General features: G+C 46.6%; 1 long non-coding RNA gene across 1 annotated transcript in view; it reads left to right on the top strand.

Annotated features, from left to right (window-relative positions):
* The window catches only part of LOC139589684 (uncharacterized), a 65,668-nt gene extending 45,627 nt beyond the window's left edge, over nucleotides 1-20,041 (top strand). Inside the window, exons 2-3 of the long non-coding RNA XR_011679093.1 lie at nucleotides 13,976-14,502; nucleotides 15,787-20,041. This is a non-coding gene — a long non-coding RNA (uncharacterized lncRNA). The remainder of the gene's footprint in view (nucleotides 1-13,975; nucleotides 14,503-15,786) is intronic.
* The last annotated feature ends 461 nt before the right edge of the window (nucleotides 20,042-20,502 follow it).

Raw genomic sequence — 20,502 nt, 5'->3', positions numbered from 1 at the left:
CACAGATTACAGTTCCTTTAATTTTCTTCCAGTTAATTAAATGATCAATTGCAGCGCTGGCTTTCAGCCACATCAGTGCCAGCTGAAATGAGCTCTCCAGCTTCTGAGAGGATAATCAATAGGCATCATCTGCTGCAGCAATGTGGGGTTTTATTTTAAAGGCAAATATTAAAATGCAGAGGCAACATAATGCTGTTATTCCCAGCAGACAGAGATCTTCTCCAGCTCCCAAAGAATTCCCAGTGTAGGGAAGAGTGGCACAAGCAGTTACAGCTTTAGCTTGCATTGTGTTTTCACTTCTCTGCTTACCATAGACTTCCTGCATGACCACAGACAAAACACTCAAGTCCAGATATGCAAAGGTATCCAGGCAGCTGAGATAAAAATCAGTTGGACCTAGATACATAAATAGTCTGTGGATGTGGTCCTTTGGAAGAAAGACTGAGTTCTCCACTTGGGAAAGGTGTAATAGGTGCTTTCCAGCAGAACAACTCCTGTCACAGAAAGCCAGGGCCAGGTAAGAGCTGAGGATGGGTATGAGCAGCTCCAGGTATTTGGCCACAAAGCAGCATCTGAGCATTCTGCCTGGTGTCTTCTCCTTGGTGCCACCCACCTCAGCCAGCAGCAAGAGACCAGCATCCCCTTTGATGGCTTTCCAGCCATTTCTTTGTTCAAACTCCACCTTCCTTTAGCTGGAGATGCTGTGGAGTGCAGGAAGGGTGAAGTGTAGGGCAGTGAAACAAGGACCACCAGTTCTGGGTTCTCAGAGCACTTTGGCAGGTGGGAAAATCAGGAAAAGCAATAAAATGGAGGCATAGAATGGGCTGGGGACATTTCTATATTGTTAATGAAGACTTTGGCGTGGTTCTGGTAGGAACTGACAAGCCCAGCATTTCAGAGTCCAGGAAACCCCTGGGTTTATAAGATGTCAACAGAGGATAGAAGGAGTTTGCCAAATAACTGAGTAAGCAAAATTCAGAACCATAATGACAAAGTTGGTGCATCAAACCTCACTTTGCTATCTGAGATGATGTGCTAAATAATGAAATGTTCATCAATAAGAGGCAACTCATGAGCGTGGGAAATGAAGATCTTGTAGGATAAGATAAGAATGACCACAGACCTCATCATTTTCAGAACCAAATGAAAATTTATTTATGCTGACTGCCTTTTCTCAGGGCAAACCTTTAGTACATATAGGTATTTGTGCATACAACAGAGAGAGACACACAAGCTGATCAATTTTTGGTTTTCCTGTTGTCTTGGAAAAGAAAAAAAAAGTTCGTTCATGAATGTAATTTTCATTTTTAGTTGGGAAGCCCTTGGTTCATCATGAACAAAGCACGTCATCAAAAAACTGGATGGCAAGGTCAAAACCCAGTGAAATTTCATCACCATTTCAGGACTTTCTTTTTAAAAATGCAAGAGGATTGTAGCAATAGCATCTCTACTACTCATTTATTTTACTGGAACTGTTACGCAAAAGTGAGAGCAGGCAGCACTGCTGCAATCTCCCCCAGGTAAAAGCAAGCATAGGCCTGAGCACAGCAGCTCCTGGATTATTGATAGGACCAGCAGCTGAACAACTTCTCCCAAAGCAGCAGAAAAGAAATCTAATTGCAGGAGTAGAGCGTGGGTTTCCGAGAGGGAAGAATCCATTCTGGTGTAACAGGAACACTTCTGAAAGGTTTTTAATTGATATAAGCTTGAAAATGAGCAAACAAAAATCAGTCCCTGAGGGAATCACCTCAGAGAGCTCTGAGGCTCCTCTCCAGCCAGCCTGGCTGGCTGAGCAGTGCCCCTGAGGTGGCATCTTGGTGTGACCTTTCTTCCCCACAGGTATGTGCAGAGGAGGGGGCAGAGCCCATGTGAGGTGTCCCCAGTGCACTGGGCTGCAGGAAAGGCAGGGACAGGCAGCCTGCTTGGGTTCTGTGGCTTCTTAGTGGAAAATCAGAGATGAGAGAAAACAGCCACAAGCATAAAACCCAACAAACCCACCCCTTTTCCCCTCAAAGTAGGCTTGGCTCAACCCAAAGGTTATTGTCAGCCCACTGACTTCTTCTAGATCACGTAGACAACCAGTCAGCTTCTCAGGGATTCACAGTTTCCAAATTCACAGATCTCTGAGGTAACCACAATCATCCTAACACAGATTTTTTACAAATAAAAAGTCCCTCATATGTTTTTTACCCCATCAAGAAAAAACAAGTAGCTTGCATCATACAACTTTTATTATTTTTCCCCGCTAAGCAAACTCATGGTAAAACATGGCTGAAAGTGACCTAAATGAACAAAAACTACCCAGGAGCAGTGTTTATTTTGCAGAACAGAATTCTGTTCAGGAGCCCTCATTAATGTGAAAAGTTTCCACATGACCTCAGAGTTTCTGTAGCCTGTGAGTGTCCTGCAGCCTCTGCTGAATGTCATGGCAAAGAAATTGCTGCTGCAGCCCCGTGGAGAGAGTAATGAAGTTCTGTCAGTCATGTCTGAGACAGCACCACTGGTTTATTTTTTAAAATAAATTATAAACCCGCACATCTCAGTGCAAGAAGGTTAATGGTGCAGATGGATAATCACCTGAAAAGTGCTGCTAAGAGAGGCAGCTGCTGGTCCCAGGGCTGTGGCCAATGTCAGACACATCCTCAGGTTGGATGTGGCCACCTTCAAAGTGCTGAATATCAGTGAAATCAGGCCAAGCTCTTGCTGGCTTATAGGAAGGGTATGAGGAAAAAAATAATTTCCTGGAATTAGCCAATATATCAGACCAGAGAAAGTCCATCATCTCATTGATTAGCATCTCTTCTTCTGTTGGCCCTCTCTAATCTCTCCTGTCTGGGCAACTCCTCCCAAACACCTCATTGCTAAATAGTAATTAAAGCTAAGAACATTAGCAAGTCCATCTTGTAAACTGGCTTGCAAGCCACACAGTGCTGCCAGCCCTCTCCATGGCAGTGGGACTCTGCCTCATCTCTGGCCACTCTCCCATGTCAGGAGTATTGATCCATCCCTCTGAAACAACACCAGGGTTCATGTCCTGCTCTAACACCACTTTGACCTTTAGGAAATGACTGCAGCTTCTGCAGGGCAGCAGGAGTTAAATAGTTCAGGTCATTGGCTCTGTTCCCTTCTCCTGCTCTCTTCTCCACTTGGCCAGGCCAGAAGTTGTCCTTTCTCTTTTCAGCTGATGGGAAATGTTCATAGTCAGTCATAGATGCAATGGCATTTTGCAACTCTTCAGTCACTCTCTCTGTAGCATCAACAGTTTCCCCCAGAGCCACTGGACAGGGAAACCCAGGGCTTTCCCCTTCAATATTCAGCTTATCTCCAGAAATACAGGGACCAGCCCTGGAAATCCATGTTTCCATTTCCCCTGCTGGAAGTGCAGGGGAGCTGGGATGGGGTTTTGTGAAGCTGAGGCAGACGGGTTTTGATGGGAAACCATTGTCTGGGGAGGGAAGCAGGTGTGATAGCCCCTGGAGATGGGGAATCTCTCACTGCCAATCTGGGGGGATGTGCATGGAAGAGGGGAGGCCAGGCAGCAGGAAGGCACTGACTCTGTATTTCCCCCATACACAAAATAATCTCAGTTTTCCTGAGTCATCTCTGTGATGTTTTGCTGTGGTAGATCATAAGCAGCAGTTTCCCAGGAATTAAATGGGACAGTGCTCCAAAGCTCTTGGAGCTTGACTCAGTTTGCTGATGCTGCTGAGCACAGGATCTTCCAGGCAAGCTGTACCCCCTTTGCTGCTCTGCTCCTTCTGCATATCAGCATGGGCAAGTTCACTTCCCCTGTGGTGAAACAAGGAGATAAAGAGTTATTTTAGAGTCCTGGGGACTTGAGTGAGAGCAGCATGAGGGCCTCCTCATTTTTTCCATGCCATTTTGGTGGAGAAGCAAATAGCCAAGCCTAGGAAGAGGGAGGATTTCCCAGGACATCCTTGGAAGTCCCTGAGCTCCTGAAGCACATAGGGGATGAGTAAAAGAATGGAAGTGGCCCTAGAGCACAGGGATGGTGAACACATGACTCAGGCATGAAGTGGTTTCAGCAGAGGGTTGGTAATGCACGAGCAGCAAGATGGGAACCACCAGCACAACATTTCCTGTTAACCACACACCAGACTCGCTTGGCTGTCCAAGGAAAAGACACCAGGAAGGGGAAACAGGGATCTGCTGAGTAGCCATGGCTTGGTCCATGCTAAAAGCTTAAACATAAAAGATAAGAGGGGCCTTGGTGTGCATAAGAGCTGCAGCAGCAAATGAAAAATAGACAGGGGCAGAAGCAGAGTGAGCTCTGGAGAGAGCCCACAGCCTGGCAGAGGTTTGGGCAATGCTGGGGAACAACCCCCCAGCCCTGAGCTGGGGCTCAGCACACACCTCCAGCCTGAGCTGGGGCTCAGCACACACCTCCAGCCTGAGCTGGGGCTTTCCCAAGTGGGCTCTGCTTTTTTTTTTCCCTCCAGCAAAGGGAATTTTGGCTGGGGCAGTGACCCTGTGCAGTGCTGGCTGTGGGCAGTGCTGCCATGGCTGTGAGTTTCTTTAATAAACACTCTGTGCCAGAAGCTTTTTAATGGGAGCTTTGCCTCGGGAGGATGTGACGTGTGCTAACAGTCTGTCTGCAGAAACACTTGCCTGTCTGTATGCAGAAAGAGGCCAAAGCAGGAGTTTTCTCCTTATTCACACACACCAAAATGCTGTGTTTTTAACCTAAAATTCACATGCTTTCATGGAGCATGGGCACAGCACTGTCAGATACTGGGGGAGAGCTTTTCTCTCCATCACACACAGCAGGATCTGCTGCCAGGCTGCCCCAGCGTAGCTGCTCTCAGTGCCTCTCTTTATCCTGGTGGAATATATTTTTTGCTTCCCAGCACTTGGATTTACTGAAGTCCAGCACTTGCAGAAAGCCACCAGATATTAAAAAAAAAAAAAAAGGCACTTGGATTAAAACCGTGAAAATGTACAATGTTAATAGCAGCACTGATTTTTTTAAGGAGTTAACATGTGGAAAATAGAGCTGACCACATTTAGTTAATGTTTAAAGGATGAATGGTATTTTGTGGCAAAATGTTTTTTTCTGACAGGTGGGGAGGGAGCATCTGAGGCAGAGGGACTAAATGACATAAATTTGTCTTCCTGTGTATTTTGGAACATGATTTATTTGTGTCCATTGACATGACAGCTTTTTTGGTAATTTATTCCTTTCCCAGCAAAGAAGCCTTAATCTCCTTACTGGAAATTGTACTATTTATGCAGAAAATCCTGCCCCTGAGATTGCTTGAGATCATGAGTTATGTAACCTAAACAGATGGAGGATGGAGCTGGAACTTTTTTTTTTGAATGTCAATTCATGTTATAATCCCAAAAGGCTGGAATCATTTATCAGTTCATTTGTAGCATAGAAAAAAAAATAGATTGAGGATTTTACGTGGGCATTTAATATATGCTTACATGGGAACACCTATGCCAGTGACAAGACTGTCACTAAATACCAACAGTAATAAAGCTTATTAAGGATTTTCCTCATTCTTATGAACACAAGGACTCAGTGTGACTCACAGAATTGTATGGACAGGACATTATGACCCTCACCCTGCCACAACATGTCTATGGGTGTATTTACCCATTGGATAGATGAGTTTATCTGCAGTGATGCTCTGAAGCCAGATCTGGGAGATCAAACTGGTGAATAAGTGGGAAGGGAGAGGCAGAGGAGAGCTGGGTTGGAGCAGTCCAGGGCAGGGCAGTCAGTGTGGAGAACCTGATTAATCCTGCCCTGTCCAACTCTTGAGCACTACTAAGCCTTGTAATGATGAATCACCCATCCAGCTGATCACATGGGTGCACTGTAGAAGCCAATATATCATACACAATACCTAGTTTTAAATTTCACATTTGCTTAATAGTCCTTTTGCTAACATGGTCAGGCAGATAAAATCCTAAAAGGCTCAATTACCCTTGCAGAAACCTTATCCTTTTATTGTTACTAATGTGGCTGCTCTCATTTCATGGGACTTTAAACCACAGTGAATCTAGACCACAGGAAAAAGAGGATGAAAAGGGATGGGAAGGAAAAGGTAATAAGACAAGATTATTGCAAAGGGTAATTAATATAAATGGATTAGCTTAGTGTTCTTAAAACTGACAAGGGTTTGTTCAGATGAATTTGGGAGGAAGAAGAGGAAAAAACAAAATATTAATTTGAACCCAAATATAATTTTATATCAAGGGGAAGCTTAGAAGGGCTTAGGGGAAAAAAACCCAAAAACTACTGCATTTGAATATGAACTTAGTCCAACTACATTACTTTTACTCTATTCTGTGGGAATTCTCAATGTGACACACTTGCATATTTGGGCCCAAACTGTAATCCGAGGCTCAAACCATGACAAGAAGCTTTGTTAGAGGAGAGATTTCAGTGCAACCACAGAAAGCTGAAGAAGAGCTCCTGGAATGATGCAGAACTTTCTGCTAAGGCAAAACCAGCATGGAGGGATGATGCTGCTGCTGCCAAGGCTGGGTTCAGGGGTCTGTGCACTGAGCTTGGCCCCTGTGTGATGTGTTCTGGTGTCACTGCACAACAACTTCCATCCAGCAAGGGGTGTAAGGCAGCTGGAATGGGCTCTGGGCCAGGAAATGTAACAGAGACCCCAAAATCTGGTCTGCCTCCAACACCCTCTGCTCCCTTTTCCCACATCTGTGGGGGCATTTAACTCCATTTAACTCTTCTGGAGGCTCTTGTGGTGCTTGTCCTGTGGGCTGTAATTGCCAAGGATGTGGCCCAGGATGATGGCAGCAGCTCAGGCTCAGACCAACCCTTCCTTACTTTGGATCCCATGCTTCATTTTGCTGAAGCTCAAGCACTTCCTCTGGGGAAAGCTGAGCCAGAAAGCTGCTGGCAGCCAGGCACATCAGCATCAGCCCTTTTCAGGCCTCACCACTGACAATAGATCTTGCACTGAAAATATTTCTGAACAGGACAGAAAAAACAAGTCAGCAGGGGTTAAATATTTAAATCCAGATGTGCTTACAGTCTCTAAATTCCCTGTCCACCCTAATTTCATTTTTTCCCCTTCTCATATTGCATTTAAAACTGCAGAGAGAACAAAATATTTTAGTGAAGCATCAAGTGAATGAGATTGTTAAAATATGGTCTGACAGTAGAAGGAATTACAGCATTTCAAGGTAGACCCAATATAGCCAGGGAAGTGCCATTGCTTATACACAATGCTAAGCAACACCTTGATCTCCTTTCTCCTGGATTGGGGACTTTACCTACTTAGTACTACTAATGTGAGAAAAATTGTGATGGGTTTTTAAATCATTCTGGATCTTGGCCAGTTAATTAATTTAGTTAGATGTTTTTCTATTAGCCAAAAAACTTCAAAGATCCTATTTTTATTTTTCTTTCTTTTATTTTTTTTTTCACAAGGAAAGCAATGAGCTTCTGCTTGTAAATATATGTAAATGTTTACCTGAGCAGGATTTTGCTCAGGCTTATGCAGTGTGAGCTTTCTTTAGAATAGCTTTTCCCTGGATGATGTAATTTACTTGACTGGATATTTTCTACCCTTGCACAACTGTGTTAGTCGATCTAAGCAGATTAACCTAAGCACCAACCTGGCACTCACTTTGCCAAACGGTGCCCTGCAGAGAAGGATTGTTATTTTGGGGAGGCAAAAGGATCTTTGTGCCTGAGATGACTTTCAGATGGGTGTTAGTCTGTTTGTGTGTAAATAGGTCTGAAAGCCCCAAGGAGGATGGGCAAGAGGAGCCAGACACTGTATTAGCAGTTATGTAACAGCAGCAGCTCCAAGAGGAGGGAAAAAAAAGTTTTTTCACCATTGTTACAATGGCAGTTGAGAATCAGATGATTTAAAGGGCATAGAGATGATTTTAAAGGCAGTATCCACTTCTCTGGCAATGCTTCCTAAATCCTCAGCCCCACAGAACTCCAGGTATCAGAGTCTGGGTTTGTGGAGGACAGGGGGAAAAAAGAGAGAGGGGAGAAAGAGGGAGGTTTATTTTTAGCAGAAATGATTCTCATACAAGGGAAAGGTGACAGACTGATGGCTTTCAAGAAATGTTTTGTTTAAACTGAAAGCACAGAATGCAGGAAGCAGATTCAAGCCATCTCCATAGCTCCAAAATGCTGCAGCATCACCCGGTCAGTCGGCCCTTAAGGGCAAGATAATTACAGCTGTGCTGTCTGAATGAGGGAACTTTTGGTTCACTGATCAAATATTTTCTTTGAATCAACCTGAGGTGAAAATCTGATTTCCTGTTTTTGTTAGGGTTTTGGGGAGCTCAGCATTTCCTTTCTTTCTTTTCACTTAAAATTATTAATGTAATTCAGGCAATGTTCAAGAAAACACAATTTTTCATTAGTACTAGGGTGATTTTAAGACAAAAATGCATCATGGACAATTTTGTTATTGTAAAAGTACTTCCAAAATTCAGCTCAGATACTTGGTCACCCCAAAACTGCAGGCTCCTGTGGTGAATTTTTTTCCTGGATTTCTACTAAACTCTGAGCTAATACTCAATTTCTCAAGATTCCTGCCTATTAAAGACATACATTTGGCACATCCAATCACATCTCCCTCTTGTGGCTATTTCCCAGGACTAAAATGACCTGCTATTTACTAGGCATTATGTAGGATTATATAGGTTATACTTCATTTTCCAGCCCTGAGCCCTGCTGATCACAGCATGTGGGTGTTTGAGGGGCTGCACCACCATTTCCAACCTTGTGCTTCCCAAACAAATTGTCTCCAACCCCTCTTCTGAGCTTGGGGACATCAATACCAGCCTGGAGGGTCCCACCAGCCCTGTGACAACCAGCTCATCTTTTAGACAAGCCAAGAGAGATGTTAGGAAAGAAAATGCTTCTGTATCTGAGTGATGGGCAGCTGAACAATTCTCTGTTTCATCACACAATCCTGATGAATCTTGGGCTTTATAAGGAGTTTTGCCCTCCAGAGCCCTTGTGGAGATTTTCTCCTAAATTACAGCATTTTGCTGCTCCCCACTTGGGTTTTACAAATAGCTGCTTTTATAACTACATTTATCCTCCTGCTAACGGTTTCACAGCAAATGATATTTCATTTTGATGAGAAAGCTTTTGAGCTGAAGCCAAATTGCTCCAGGCAAAGCAGATTTTGTTTTCCTACAGTTTAATCAGTAGGAAATTAAGAGGCCAATATTGTTCTGCCACAGACATGGAGGCAAGCAGCTGCCTTTTACTTGGGTGAGTTTTTCCTCTCCTGCACTCCCCAGGAGTCAAAAGCCACAATGTCTAACATAAATCCAGTGGTCTCAATCCTCAGCCCATGTAAATCAGTGTTGCTCCATCAGGAGCAGGTTTACAGCCTCCATCAGTCAGCAGGTACAGAGCATCCATCACAGAATAGCCAACCTCTCTCACTTGTTTAAAATTCAATTCTACATTTTAAGAGAAAACTGAAGCCATAGCACAGATTCCTGTTTGTGTCCTTGCCTCCAGGGAAGGCAGCTCCTAAGCAGCTGCTGGCAGCTGGTCAGACAGGATGAAAATCTACTGGAACTATATCTATATATATATATATATATAGATATTTTCATGCTGTCTGGAAGGGTCAAGGCTTGGCTGCTCCAAGGGAAGGTGTTTCAAGGAAAGCATTCTTGCCACACTCTGTTTACAAGGGGGTGACTCAGCCACAGAAATATGTGACTTTTATCACACATTTCAATTCTGTAAAAAAAAAACAAAAAACCAACAAGTTTAGGGGACTTCAGCCTGCTTATTCCACAGCTCAAATTCTCAGTATGAAAGATGTTTATCTCCGAGGTTTTAGCAAAATGGACTAAATGTTTTCCAAGCATATACATTTTCTGTGTGAAATACAATGCCTGTGTGGCTGTAAAACAGACCCTGCAGTGTGATTTAGGTTTCCCAGCACATGCGTGAAAAACAATGAGGGGTTTGTAAATTCTGCAAAGATGCCCATGTAAATTCTGCAGAGATTTATCCCCACGACGTCTCACTCCTCAGCAAAGGGCTTGCCGTGCATCCCTGGCCCGTGGTCGGCAGGGAAAGCTGCTCCGAGGAGTTTCCAAAGGGCTTGCCGTGCATCCCTGGCCCATGGTCGGCAGGGAAAGCTGCTCCGAGGAGTTTCCAAAGGGCTTGCCGTGCATCCCTGGCCCATGGTCGGCAGGGAAAGCTGCTCCGAGGAGTTTTCTGCGGTCGCACAGGGAGCGCTGCCAGCGCTCGGACTCTCCCCGGGGTCATCCGAGGCTGAGAGCAGCGCTGGCTCCGGCTCCTCCTGCCCTCTCTTAATCAGGATCAAACCAAACCTCATCCCCCCTCCACCCCTGCTCCAGCCCCGGGCCGGGGATTTCCACCCGCTTTGCCGGGTTTTTAAGGGGTTTTTAAGGGGAGACATCTGCGAGCTGCAGCTCTGCCCGGCTCCCTTGGGTTCGTGTTGGAGCAGGCTCAGCCTGGGATACCCGGCAGCCTGGAGCCGAGGAGATAGATGGAGATGGATGGATGTGAAAAAACCCTCTAGGGAGGATGGCACTGGGATGTGGCACTGTCCTGGTTTAGGGCAAATTTGGGAGAGAATCTCCAAAGTGGGGCCCTTCCAGAAAGCAAACCCACGCTGCCCCTCCCTCCAACCGGTTCGGGAAGGATTTTTCGGAGAGAAGTGGAAAGAACCTGTTTATTTAACAGGCACAGCACCCCCAGCACACAAAATGAACAATCCTGGGTGACACCACTGTGTCACTGCTCTGAAAAAGATGACAAATTCAGAAAGTCTCTCTGGGGGTGCTCGCTCTGTTCTCAGTCCCTCCGGCGCTGGGGCAGCTGCTGCCCAGAGTAGGCCCCGCTCGGCCACAAGGGGCAAACTCGCTGTGTTTGCCAGGCCCCAGCCCGGAGCAGGTTCAAGTACATCCAAAAAAAGGAAAGGAGAAACAGTCCAGGAGGAAATTTGGACTGTTTAGCTAAACTAACTAATGAGCAGAAGTAAGAGCAAGCAGAAGCAAAGCAGAAGCAAGAGTGAGAGAAAAGTAAAAGCCAAGCAAAAGGCAAAAGCAGCACCATGTACTGCCCTGTCTGTGTGTCCCACCAGATGTGGAGGAGCAGCTGATTAGAAACCCAAACAAAACTTTCACTCTTCAGAGCCAGTCTTGAAGGCACAGAACATAATATCCAGCATAAACAGAGCACATGAATGGGGATACAAGCATCATCACGTCACCCTAGGACAGGCACCAAGCAAAGCCAGCTGAGCTGCCTCCCACCCCAAACAGGTCCCCCCACGCCACCAAACATCCCCTGCCCAGCATCCAGAGCCCGTGGTGGGGATGATCCATGTGTTCCAAAGGGAAGGAGCATCTCCCATCCCTGCCCCTGCATCCCAGGGAAGCAGCTGCAGGTAGCTCCTTGTAGGACAGGAGGGGTGGCATGGAAAGCCCTGTCACCTTTCTCAAGGCTTCTTCACCAGGAGAATCAGCACTTTATCACATCACTTTAAAGCTCCTTAATTAGCCCATGGTATCAGGCAGTTACTGTGCCAGTGGCTGGCTGGGTCTGGGCGACACCATAGCCTTGGTTTTGTCACATGGAAGGAGTTTTCGTGTAAACCACAGCAAAACCAAGTGTTTGCCTGACTACCCAGCAGGATGGGGGCAGAGGGGAGGTGGAGAGGGGCACTCATGGCACACAGGATTTGTTTGTGGAATGTCCTGACAGGCTCTGGACGAGCTGGATTTCTGCAGGTCTCACCTCCAAAGCACTCTGTGCTCCCAGCTCCCTGTGCCACGGCTGGTGGGAGGAGCAGGATGGGAATTCTTCTCAGAGAAAAGCTCCTCAGCATCTGAAACAACCATTCCATGTTTTGCCCACCACATCATGCTGCACAGCTCACAGCCAATGAAGATGGAGTTTTCCTCTTTTTTCTCCACCTGAAGTCTCACAAAAGCCTTTTTCTGTAAGACTTTCTCTTCTGCTGTGGGCTGTGTCTCAGGTACCACCACCACAGCAGATCCTCCTCATCCTCCTGCCTGCACCAGGGCCCCCAGCCACATCTCTGGGGCACTGAGGGTCAGATAAGGACCTCTGATCCATTTCATGCCAAAAGTAGAGGCTGAGTTAAAGTTTTTAGGCACTAAAATTATTGTTTAATTAGGTAGCTAACTCAGCTGTTTACTCAGCTGAGAAACCTGCTTTCCATCTGTGAAATGAACCTGCTTCCCCCTAAGCCAAGCTATGGCTCCCCAGTTAGGAGAGGCACCAAAACCAGAGGCTCAGGACTTCTCCTCACTGCTCCCCTCCTCAGGGCTGTGCCCCCTATTCCTTGTTCAACCCCACCTGCTGCTCATCCCTCCCAGAGCTGCTGATCCTGCCTGAGGCACAGCTTCCCCCTCCTCTCTCTCAGCCCCCAGCACATCTCCCCTCCCAGCCCCCAAAATCCTGCCCCTGGCATGAATATGCATTATGCAGCTTGGGGCCTTTCCTTAAACACAGGGGTGCCCCTGAGTGCACCCACAGCTGCTTTTTTTATGGATTTAAAAGCAGTTGTACAGATGTATGTGCACTCATGTGAATATGGTCGTGTGTTATTGCAGGGAATTGTTTCTCACAAAAGTGTCCAGAAAAGAGCAATCTGGGACTGCCTGTTGCTGATTTTTCTCATCTTTACCCCCACACATGCAGAGGAGACTTCCACAATAAAAACTGAAAATAGATTCCTGATGAAGTCTAAATTAAGAATATTTTCCTCTGCTTAGGCAGGCATTTGACAGTGTAATTCTTAAATAGACTTTATTGCTATTAAATTTAATACCCATGAAGGATTACATATCTGCTTCTTTGCAAGTCTGACAGGATTAGGAGAGTGGTGTCTGCTTAGTGTTCTTAAAACATCAAACACTCACTAAGCCCTGAGCAAGAAACCTTTTCTGAGGGCTGTAAAATGCCAAGGGTCCAGGGAATTGCACGGTGCCAGGAAATCAGATGGCGTGCCCTTTGAGGAGCTCCACATTCCAGCTGCCAAGGCACGTGGTGACAAAGACACAGCCACTGTGTCTGCACCCAAATATTCCAAATTCTGCTCTCTGGCACTGTAAAAACACTGGCTTCAAGCCAGGCAGCTGGCTGGAGGAGCAGGAGCTCACACCCCTTCTCCACAGGCTGAGGAACTCTGGGATTTGGGGACAGGGTGAAAACACTTTGTAATACTTACATTGCAAGCAATTAATGGTTCAGAGCTGCACCGTTTGTAATGATCTCACTCTCTCTCAGAGATATATATGGAAAGAGGGTCAGTTCCTCTCTGGATTTGTAGTGGGGATGTTAAATCCTTGTTAGAGCAGGAGGCACAGGCCAGGATGGGATGAGCCAGGCTGGCTCCAACCTTCCTGGAATGGTGAGGGATTGGCACAAGGCCCTTTTAGGGACCTGTCTCTTTAAAATGATCCTCAGTTTCTCAAAAGAGGCTGAAAGTCAATATTGTTTGCTCTAATTAATGGCCTCACCAGCTCAGGCACCAGCCCTAGGCAAATCCACCCCAAAAATCCCCTGGAATAAACACTAGCACTTTGATGATAGCTAGGAGGTGACTTGCCTTGCATTACAGTAAATTGGCATGTGGGAAGAACAAACCAGCCTTGCCACTTCCCAGCTCCCTCTGGAAAGCTCCTGAGCAGGCTGGGATCCTCCACCCTCCATCTCCAAGGGACTGGGACCGTGTCCTGCAAGTCAGAGACATCCCTGCCAGGCTCTGAAGCACAGAGTATAAAGGTGCAGGGGCAGGGAAGCCTATTTTTGGTTCAGCTGCTGTTAGGGTGACTCCAGCATTTACAAAGATGGGTTAGCTCTGGATATTTGCAGGCATAAGAGTTTGGCACTGGAAACCCTAGGGAAAAAAGCACTTGAATTAAAGCAATTGTGGGGATTCTTATATTAATATTATTTTTTGTGTTTTCCCTGTTACAGCTCCAGGGAAGACAGCATGCATGGCAGGAAGGCTGGAGGCACCTCCACAAGCAGAGCTGATCTGCAGAAGGTGAATGACAGCAAAGCAGCAACTCCTGGTGGGCACAGAGAGGATTTACCCACCTCCAGCACGATGTGATAGCCAAGAATCCCTGGAAAGCTCATTTTCTGCTACAAAGGGGGAAAAAAGAAGAGATTAGAAAAGAAAAATTACTCTAAGAGTTGCCTTCAAAACTCCAGCAGCAGATTGAAATGCAATCTCCAACTACTTCTTCACCTCCACAGCTCAGCTCAAATTCCTCCTAACTGTTTCCTTTACATCAAAGACACAGAAACTTGAAAAAAAAAATCAAAGCAGCAAACAAATCATGAAGGAAAAAGGGCTTCTTAAGCAGTGAGTGAGCCAGGCCTCCATTTGCCTAAGGAGAGCCCACAGACAGAGCCTTGCAGTTGCTTATTAAAAGATGGGGTCACATGGGAAGGCTCTTGGCTAAATGCTCTGCCCCAAAACCCACATCTAGGCTCAGGTAAGCCTGGTTTAAAGGCTCACTTCCAAACCAGGCTGCTTGCACTGAAAAACAGCTGGGGGCACAGGAGAAAATCTGGAGTCATTGCCAGGGGCTGGGAAAGGGGTCAGGCACCTTGCCAGGGCTTCCCAGGGGCTGAACCTCAGCCACAGTTACCCAGCCCCAGTTAAAACCCCAATTTCTGGTGGGGAAATAAGAGTTTTCATGAAGAGACTCCAGGGTGGGAGGATGTCACTGTGTCACAGGTTGGAATCATCTGCTCAATACGAGATCACAGCATCAGTCAAGAATAAATATTTCCATCCTCATCTCAGATTTATTGTCACTGGAGGCTGATGTGGGTGCATGAGGAACCATGCATGAGCCACCTAACACAGGATCACAGAATCACAGAATGGTTTGGATTAGAAGGGACCTTAAAGATCATCTGGTTCCAGCCCCCTGCCACAGGCAGGGACACATTCCACTATCCCAGGTTGCTCCAAGCCCCATCCAGCCTGGCCTGGAACACTTCTAGAGATGAGGAATCCACAACCTGTTTGGGCACCCTATGCCTCACCACCCTCACAGTGTGTGAATTAGAATTAGGTTAGAATTTCCTCCTAATATCTAATCTCACCCTGCCCTCCTCCAGTCTTAGAGCCATTCCCCTTTGTCCTGTCACACCATGCCCTTGTCCAAAGTCCCTCTCCAGCTCTCTTGCCAGCCCCCTTTACACACTGGAAGATGAAATAAAGTCTCCCCAAAACCTTCTGTTTCCCAGGCTGAGAAACCCCAACCCTCTCAGCCTGTCAATATGGGACCCAGGACGTTTTTCCCCATATGGCTGAGTGGGAAGCAGCCCTCAGAATGAGAGGGTAATTCACTGCCCAGCCCTCAGTAACAAACACTGAACACACTCCTGATGCAGGGCTGAGGGATCTGGCAGGGAGCAGAGCACTCCTGGGGAGTTTCCTTTGCATTAAGTGCTTTTGACACTAATGTTGGTGCCTAAGCAAACACATTAGGATGACTAAAACCACCTGGGCTGCTAGGAATCACAGGCTGCTAGGAATCACAGAGCACACACTGGGAATGCATTGGCTGAGAGCAAAGCAATGTGCTTTTGTTTTCAAGGCATCGGTGTCTTGGGTTCTGTGAGGTGCCTGTGGGTGAGACAACTGCACTTCCTCACAGCACCCCTCTGCTATTTATGAAGCAGACCTAAATAGTCTGCATTAAAAAGTCACATTTGTGGATTATGCTCATGTGAAGTGTAATTGGATTTTATTGTGCTCTTTGCAGATACAGGAACTAAAGCCACAGCCTGCACTCAGTAGAATTAGTGTTGCAAGGATGGCTAAAAGGGGAAGAAATTCAGCTTCACTGCCTGTATTTCCCAGTGCTGCCACACAGCACTAAAGGTTTTGTTGCTCAGATCTGCAGCCCAGATATTCCTGTTTGGAAGAACCTGAGATTCCAGGGATTATAAAGGATGCGTGGGAGTACTAGGCAGATCTCCATGCTGAAGATGAAAAAGACTCTCATAGAAATACTTAATGGCCTTTGAAGCAAGAATAAAGCAGGCAGGATATTTTTAGCAGCCTGCCTGCACTTGCCAACACCTGCATCTGCTGATGGCAGAGGCTCCCCAGGGTTGGCACTCAGCACCTCTCTGCCACTCCACTCTGGAGAGCAATGCAAGAAAAGTGGGAAACACACATGCTGGGCTGAAAGAGGCAGTGTCCCCTACTAAAGGACCCCTGGAGAATCACCTCTGAAATATGTCAGGGATGATGGTTCCCCTTCTGCCAACCTCTTTGGGCTTCAAAGATGCCACCCTGGAGCACTGAAGGTTGCATGGTTGGAATATCCCTTAGGACATGAGAAGGACCACGGTGGGACTTATCCATCAAGACTTCACAAGCTCCTTCCTTTGCCCACCTCTTTTCTTGGTTAAGAACAGGGCATCTCCAACTGGACCCTCTGTTTTGGGCTTCTTTCTGGAAATCCAGATGGTGGCTGTTGCCCCAAGACACCAGCACTACCCAGCTATGGAAATGCTGAAGTGATGCGAGTTGAAATTTCTGTGGAACTTGCACTTCAAAGCATCATAAAAATACAGAGTGGTTCAGTGTTTTGCATGTTTGCCTACCACTCCAAAGAGCACTTAGGAGCAGGTTGATAAGTGGGGCTTTGTAATTATCCTGTGTGTTTTTCCTCTCACCCCATCTGCCATGAGTTTCCTTGGGAACAGGCACACACAGTGGAGTGAAGCATTTTCCCATGAAAAACTACCAACACCAGATTGTGTATGTTCTTAGGAAATTACTTGTTTTCACTTGTTTGGTTTTTTGACATTAAAAATTTGTAGTGTCAGAATTTTCCAGTAAGAGAAACTTAATCTTATTGTACAAGGAATTCTCCCAAGCCAGTAATAACATTTCTGAAGGAACCAGTCATGGAAAACATGTTTCTCAGCACTGTTCTCAGGACAAGAAATTTCCTAGGCAAATCTAAAACTCAAAAATAAAAAAAAAGGAGAAAAAAAAAGGAGAAATTAAAGACAAGGGTTTTGGGTAGAGGGATGGCTGGAACCACTATTTAAGAGTGATAAATGGGAATTCAATAAGTTTCTGCTTCTAATAAGAGGATTTTCCTGCTTCACCAGGATAGCCAACCATTGTGGTTTAGATTACAAAGGGTCATCTCACATTGGAATAAAACTATCAGTTTATAGGGGCTGGGCCATGCAAATCCACACACCAATATTCATCAGCTTTCCAGCTTGATGAGAAAGTCCAGGATGAGCTTCCTGGTTGCCCAGAGAAGCTGTGGCACAGAGTCCCTGGAATTGTTCAAGGTCAGGCTGGGTGGGGCTTGGAGCAACCTGGGATAGTGGAAGATGTCCCTGCCCACGGCAGGGGTTGGAACTGGGTGATCTCTCCCTCCCTTCCAATCCAACCCATCCCACTCACATGAGAAATACATTTTGCTGACAGAGTCCCATCTCTCCATTCTCCTGCTAGAAGGGGAGACAGGAGTTTTGTCTCTGCTGAGGCTTGTGTGTGCAGCAAAAGCCCTTCTGTCAACAGGCACCAAGGAAACCAGCTGGCTACATCCCAACTAAACCATGCAAGATCCAATCCACCAGCTCACAGCCTGTGGGATTATTGCCTGCTTGAGCTGAGGCATTCAGCTGGAGCAGGGTCTGTGACCAGGGCTTGAGGAAGAGAGGAGTCACATCACCCTCGAGCCCTCCTTTGGGCTTGCCTTTGCTTCTGCCACCGTGCTTTGTACTCACTGTGCTCCTTTCCATGGAGTGAGAACATCCTTCCTCTCCATCAGGGCATCCTCACTCTGCACTCTGATGAGCCACAGAAAGTTTGGCTACACAAGGAGAAGAAAAATTTTTTAAAAAAATTAAAAATATTTCATACTTACCAAGGACTGTAAAAAGCATCAACTTGATGAATACTGTTCACTACTAACAGTGAACATGATTTATTGATTTTTTTCAGGAAACAGATTAGTTTAGAGCCAGCCTGACGTAGATCTTTCTTTTCCCCTGTATTTATTGCTGCTGCTCAAAGTCTTTCCCTGTGATCTGTGGGCATGTTGCAGGGCTGAGCACTGCAATGAGCATGGTTGTGCTGGATTATTCACTTACCAGGGAGGATCTTTGTAACAGGAAGCCAAGGGCAATTGCAATCCCATTCTGAAAAGCTGTATTTCATTTTTTATTCAGGCATCCTTTGAGGAGCCTTGAGAGTTTCTCCATCATCTGAAGCTATTGCCTTAATCTAAATTGTTGATTCCATTGCTTTCCATGAATTTAGCACTTAAAAGGATTAGGGCAGAAAAAACTTCAATTTTCTTCTGACCTTTTAACATTACCAAATGAAAGTTGGGACATCAGTGAAGGGATTTTAAGTCAGTAAGTGTTTTGTAGTGACTGTGTTTGTGAGCCAAACACTATCCCTGCCCTAATCCTTGCTCCCTGTATGGAGCAGAGTCATCTTCTGGGTTTGGCTTCACAGCAGCCTTGCCAACAGGACAGAACTTGCAAACAAGGCAAGAGAGCAGTGATCCAAATAAAAATTGCAGAGACGAGGCTGCTCTGCTGGAGCCCCAGCAAGTTCTCTAAATGGGCTGCTGCTGAAATCCTGACCTTGTTTGCTCTTGGGCTGCCTGAGCTGCTGCCTACCCTGTAGCCAAGATTAATTAATTCTCATATTGATGTGTCGAGCCGCTGCCATGAAACCATAAAACAGGCAGAAAGCTGTCGGCATCCTGTAAAACTCGAGGAGGAGACAGGGAATCAACACGTAGGGATTTACAGAGTGGCATGCCAAGATTGCACAGCTTTCATCTCAGGTTGTGCTGCCTGAAAAGAGGCAGATCAGGTACCTCATTCTGGGCTGTTACCTTGGGCAAGAGTTAATGGATTTGCACAAGCACAAGTGAAGGGACAGTAGCTGAGGAAACCAGATCCTCGTGCCTTTGATGTCTCTTCTCTTGCACCAGGTAAGAAGCTGAGCTGAGGAGGCTGCCTTTGGCAGACAGGTTTAGTTACAGTGATGGGCTGTGAGTTTAGATTTCCTTTTGGCCCCCAGCCTCCTCCCTGGCCCTGTTTTGGTTTCCAGTTCTGTCACTTCATACTGTTGCAGTGGCATTGCTGGAGCTAGAGCAACAATTTTAGAGCAGGGTGGTTCATGCCTATGGAGGAGATGATAGAGGGGAAAGCAAAGCAGCTGTGCAAGAAGCAGCAAGGCTGGAAGGAGAGCAGGAAGGAGCTCCTGGGGCAGGAGCATTCCATCCCCATCCCCTCAGAGAAGAAGGCCCCGGGGTTTGTGCAGCCCTTGGCTGTGCTGGGGTCAGGCAGGTGACTCAGCCACAGTGGGGCTGTGACAAGGACCCACAGGCTGCCCACCAGGCCAGCTCCACTGCCTCCCTTCTGTTCTCTGCCTCCTTGGGAGAGATCCAGCTCTTGCAACATCCCTGCACTCTCCAGCACAATGAGCCCCTGTCAGGAGCCTTCCCTTGCTCCTCTACCAAAGCACAGGGAAGTCACAGACAAGAACTGTGGTGTTGCAACATCATTGTGCTGTCACAAGTCATCCCAGCTAAAAATAAACTGCCGCTAAACAACCTTCAGACTCACTTTCACCAAATGCTGCAAGGAGGACATCCATCAAGAGCACTAACTCAGGGCACAAATAGCTTCAGAAACTCTGAGGAGATTTTGGGTTTTTTTTGTCTCTCTTCTGACGGTAAATCCCCCCAAGCTCTCTCCTGATCCTCTACCTGATCAAGTACCCTGGAGCACCTGTGGCTTCTCCACAAGATTTATTTCAATGTGAAGGCTTTTTTCTCCCGGCTCTCCTCACTTCAGGGCTCTCACAGAGGCCCAGGAGGGCAAATCCCCATGTGAGGACAGGAACAACCCTCACCTTTGCTTTGAGCTGAGTAGAAGTGCCCTGTGAGCTCTGGCTCATAGCTCACCCTGCCATGTTTTGTGGTGACATCCAGGTTTTTCTCACCCTGCCATGTTTTGTGGTGACATCCAGGTTTTTCTCACCCTGCCATGTTTTGTGGTGACATCCAGGTTTTTCTCACCCTGCCATGTTTTGTGGTCCATGCAGGTTTTGCACAGCTCTGCAGGGAGTGGGATCCAGCCTTGCGGAAAGCTGCCCGCAGACAAAAGCTGGCAACAAATCCCACTGAGTTTTTTTGTTTTGTCTGAGCCTGGACTGCTCCATCTCCGGCTTCTGCTGGTGCTGGCAGCAGTGCAAAGCCAGGGCCAGCTGATCTTGCCTCAGTCTTAGCAGGTTATCTGAAGTTCAGCTCTCCCCTGCTGCCCCTGTGTGAGAATGTGGTGTGAGAGCTGCCCTGAGTCACAGCCACACATTGTCCTGCTGCTGGAAAAGCTGTGCTAGGCAGGCTCCTCTCAGCCCCTCACCTTCTAAAACCAGCTGGAGAGAGTGAATCTGCCCCATGATGCTCCTGAGGACACTTTTG

Source organism: Agelaius tricolor, unplaced genomic scaffold (assembly GCF_023055355.1).
Source record: "Agelaius tricolor isolate 1412-34295 unplaced genomic scaffold, bAgeTri1.0.p SCAF_5, whole genome shotgun sequence".
NCBI classification, from domain to species: domain Eukaryota; kingdom Metazoa; phylum Chordata; class Aves; order Passeriformes; family Icteridae; genus Agelaius; species Agelaius tricolor.
The sequence above is the reverse complement of the archived record's forward strand: the minus strand, read 5'-3'. Positions and strand labels throughout refer to the sequence as shown.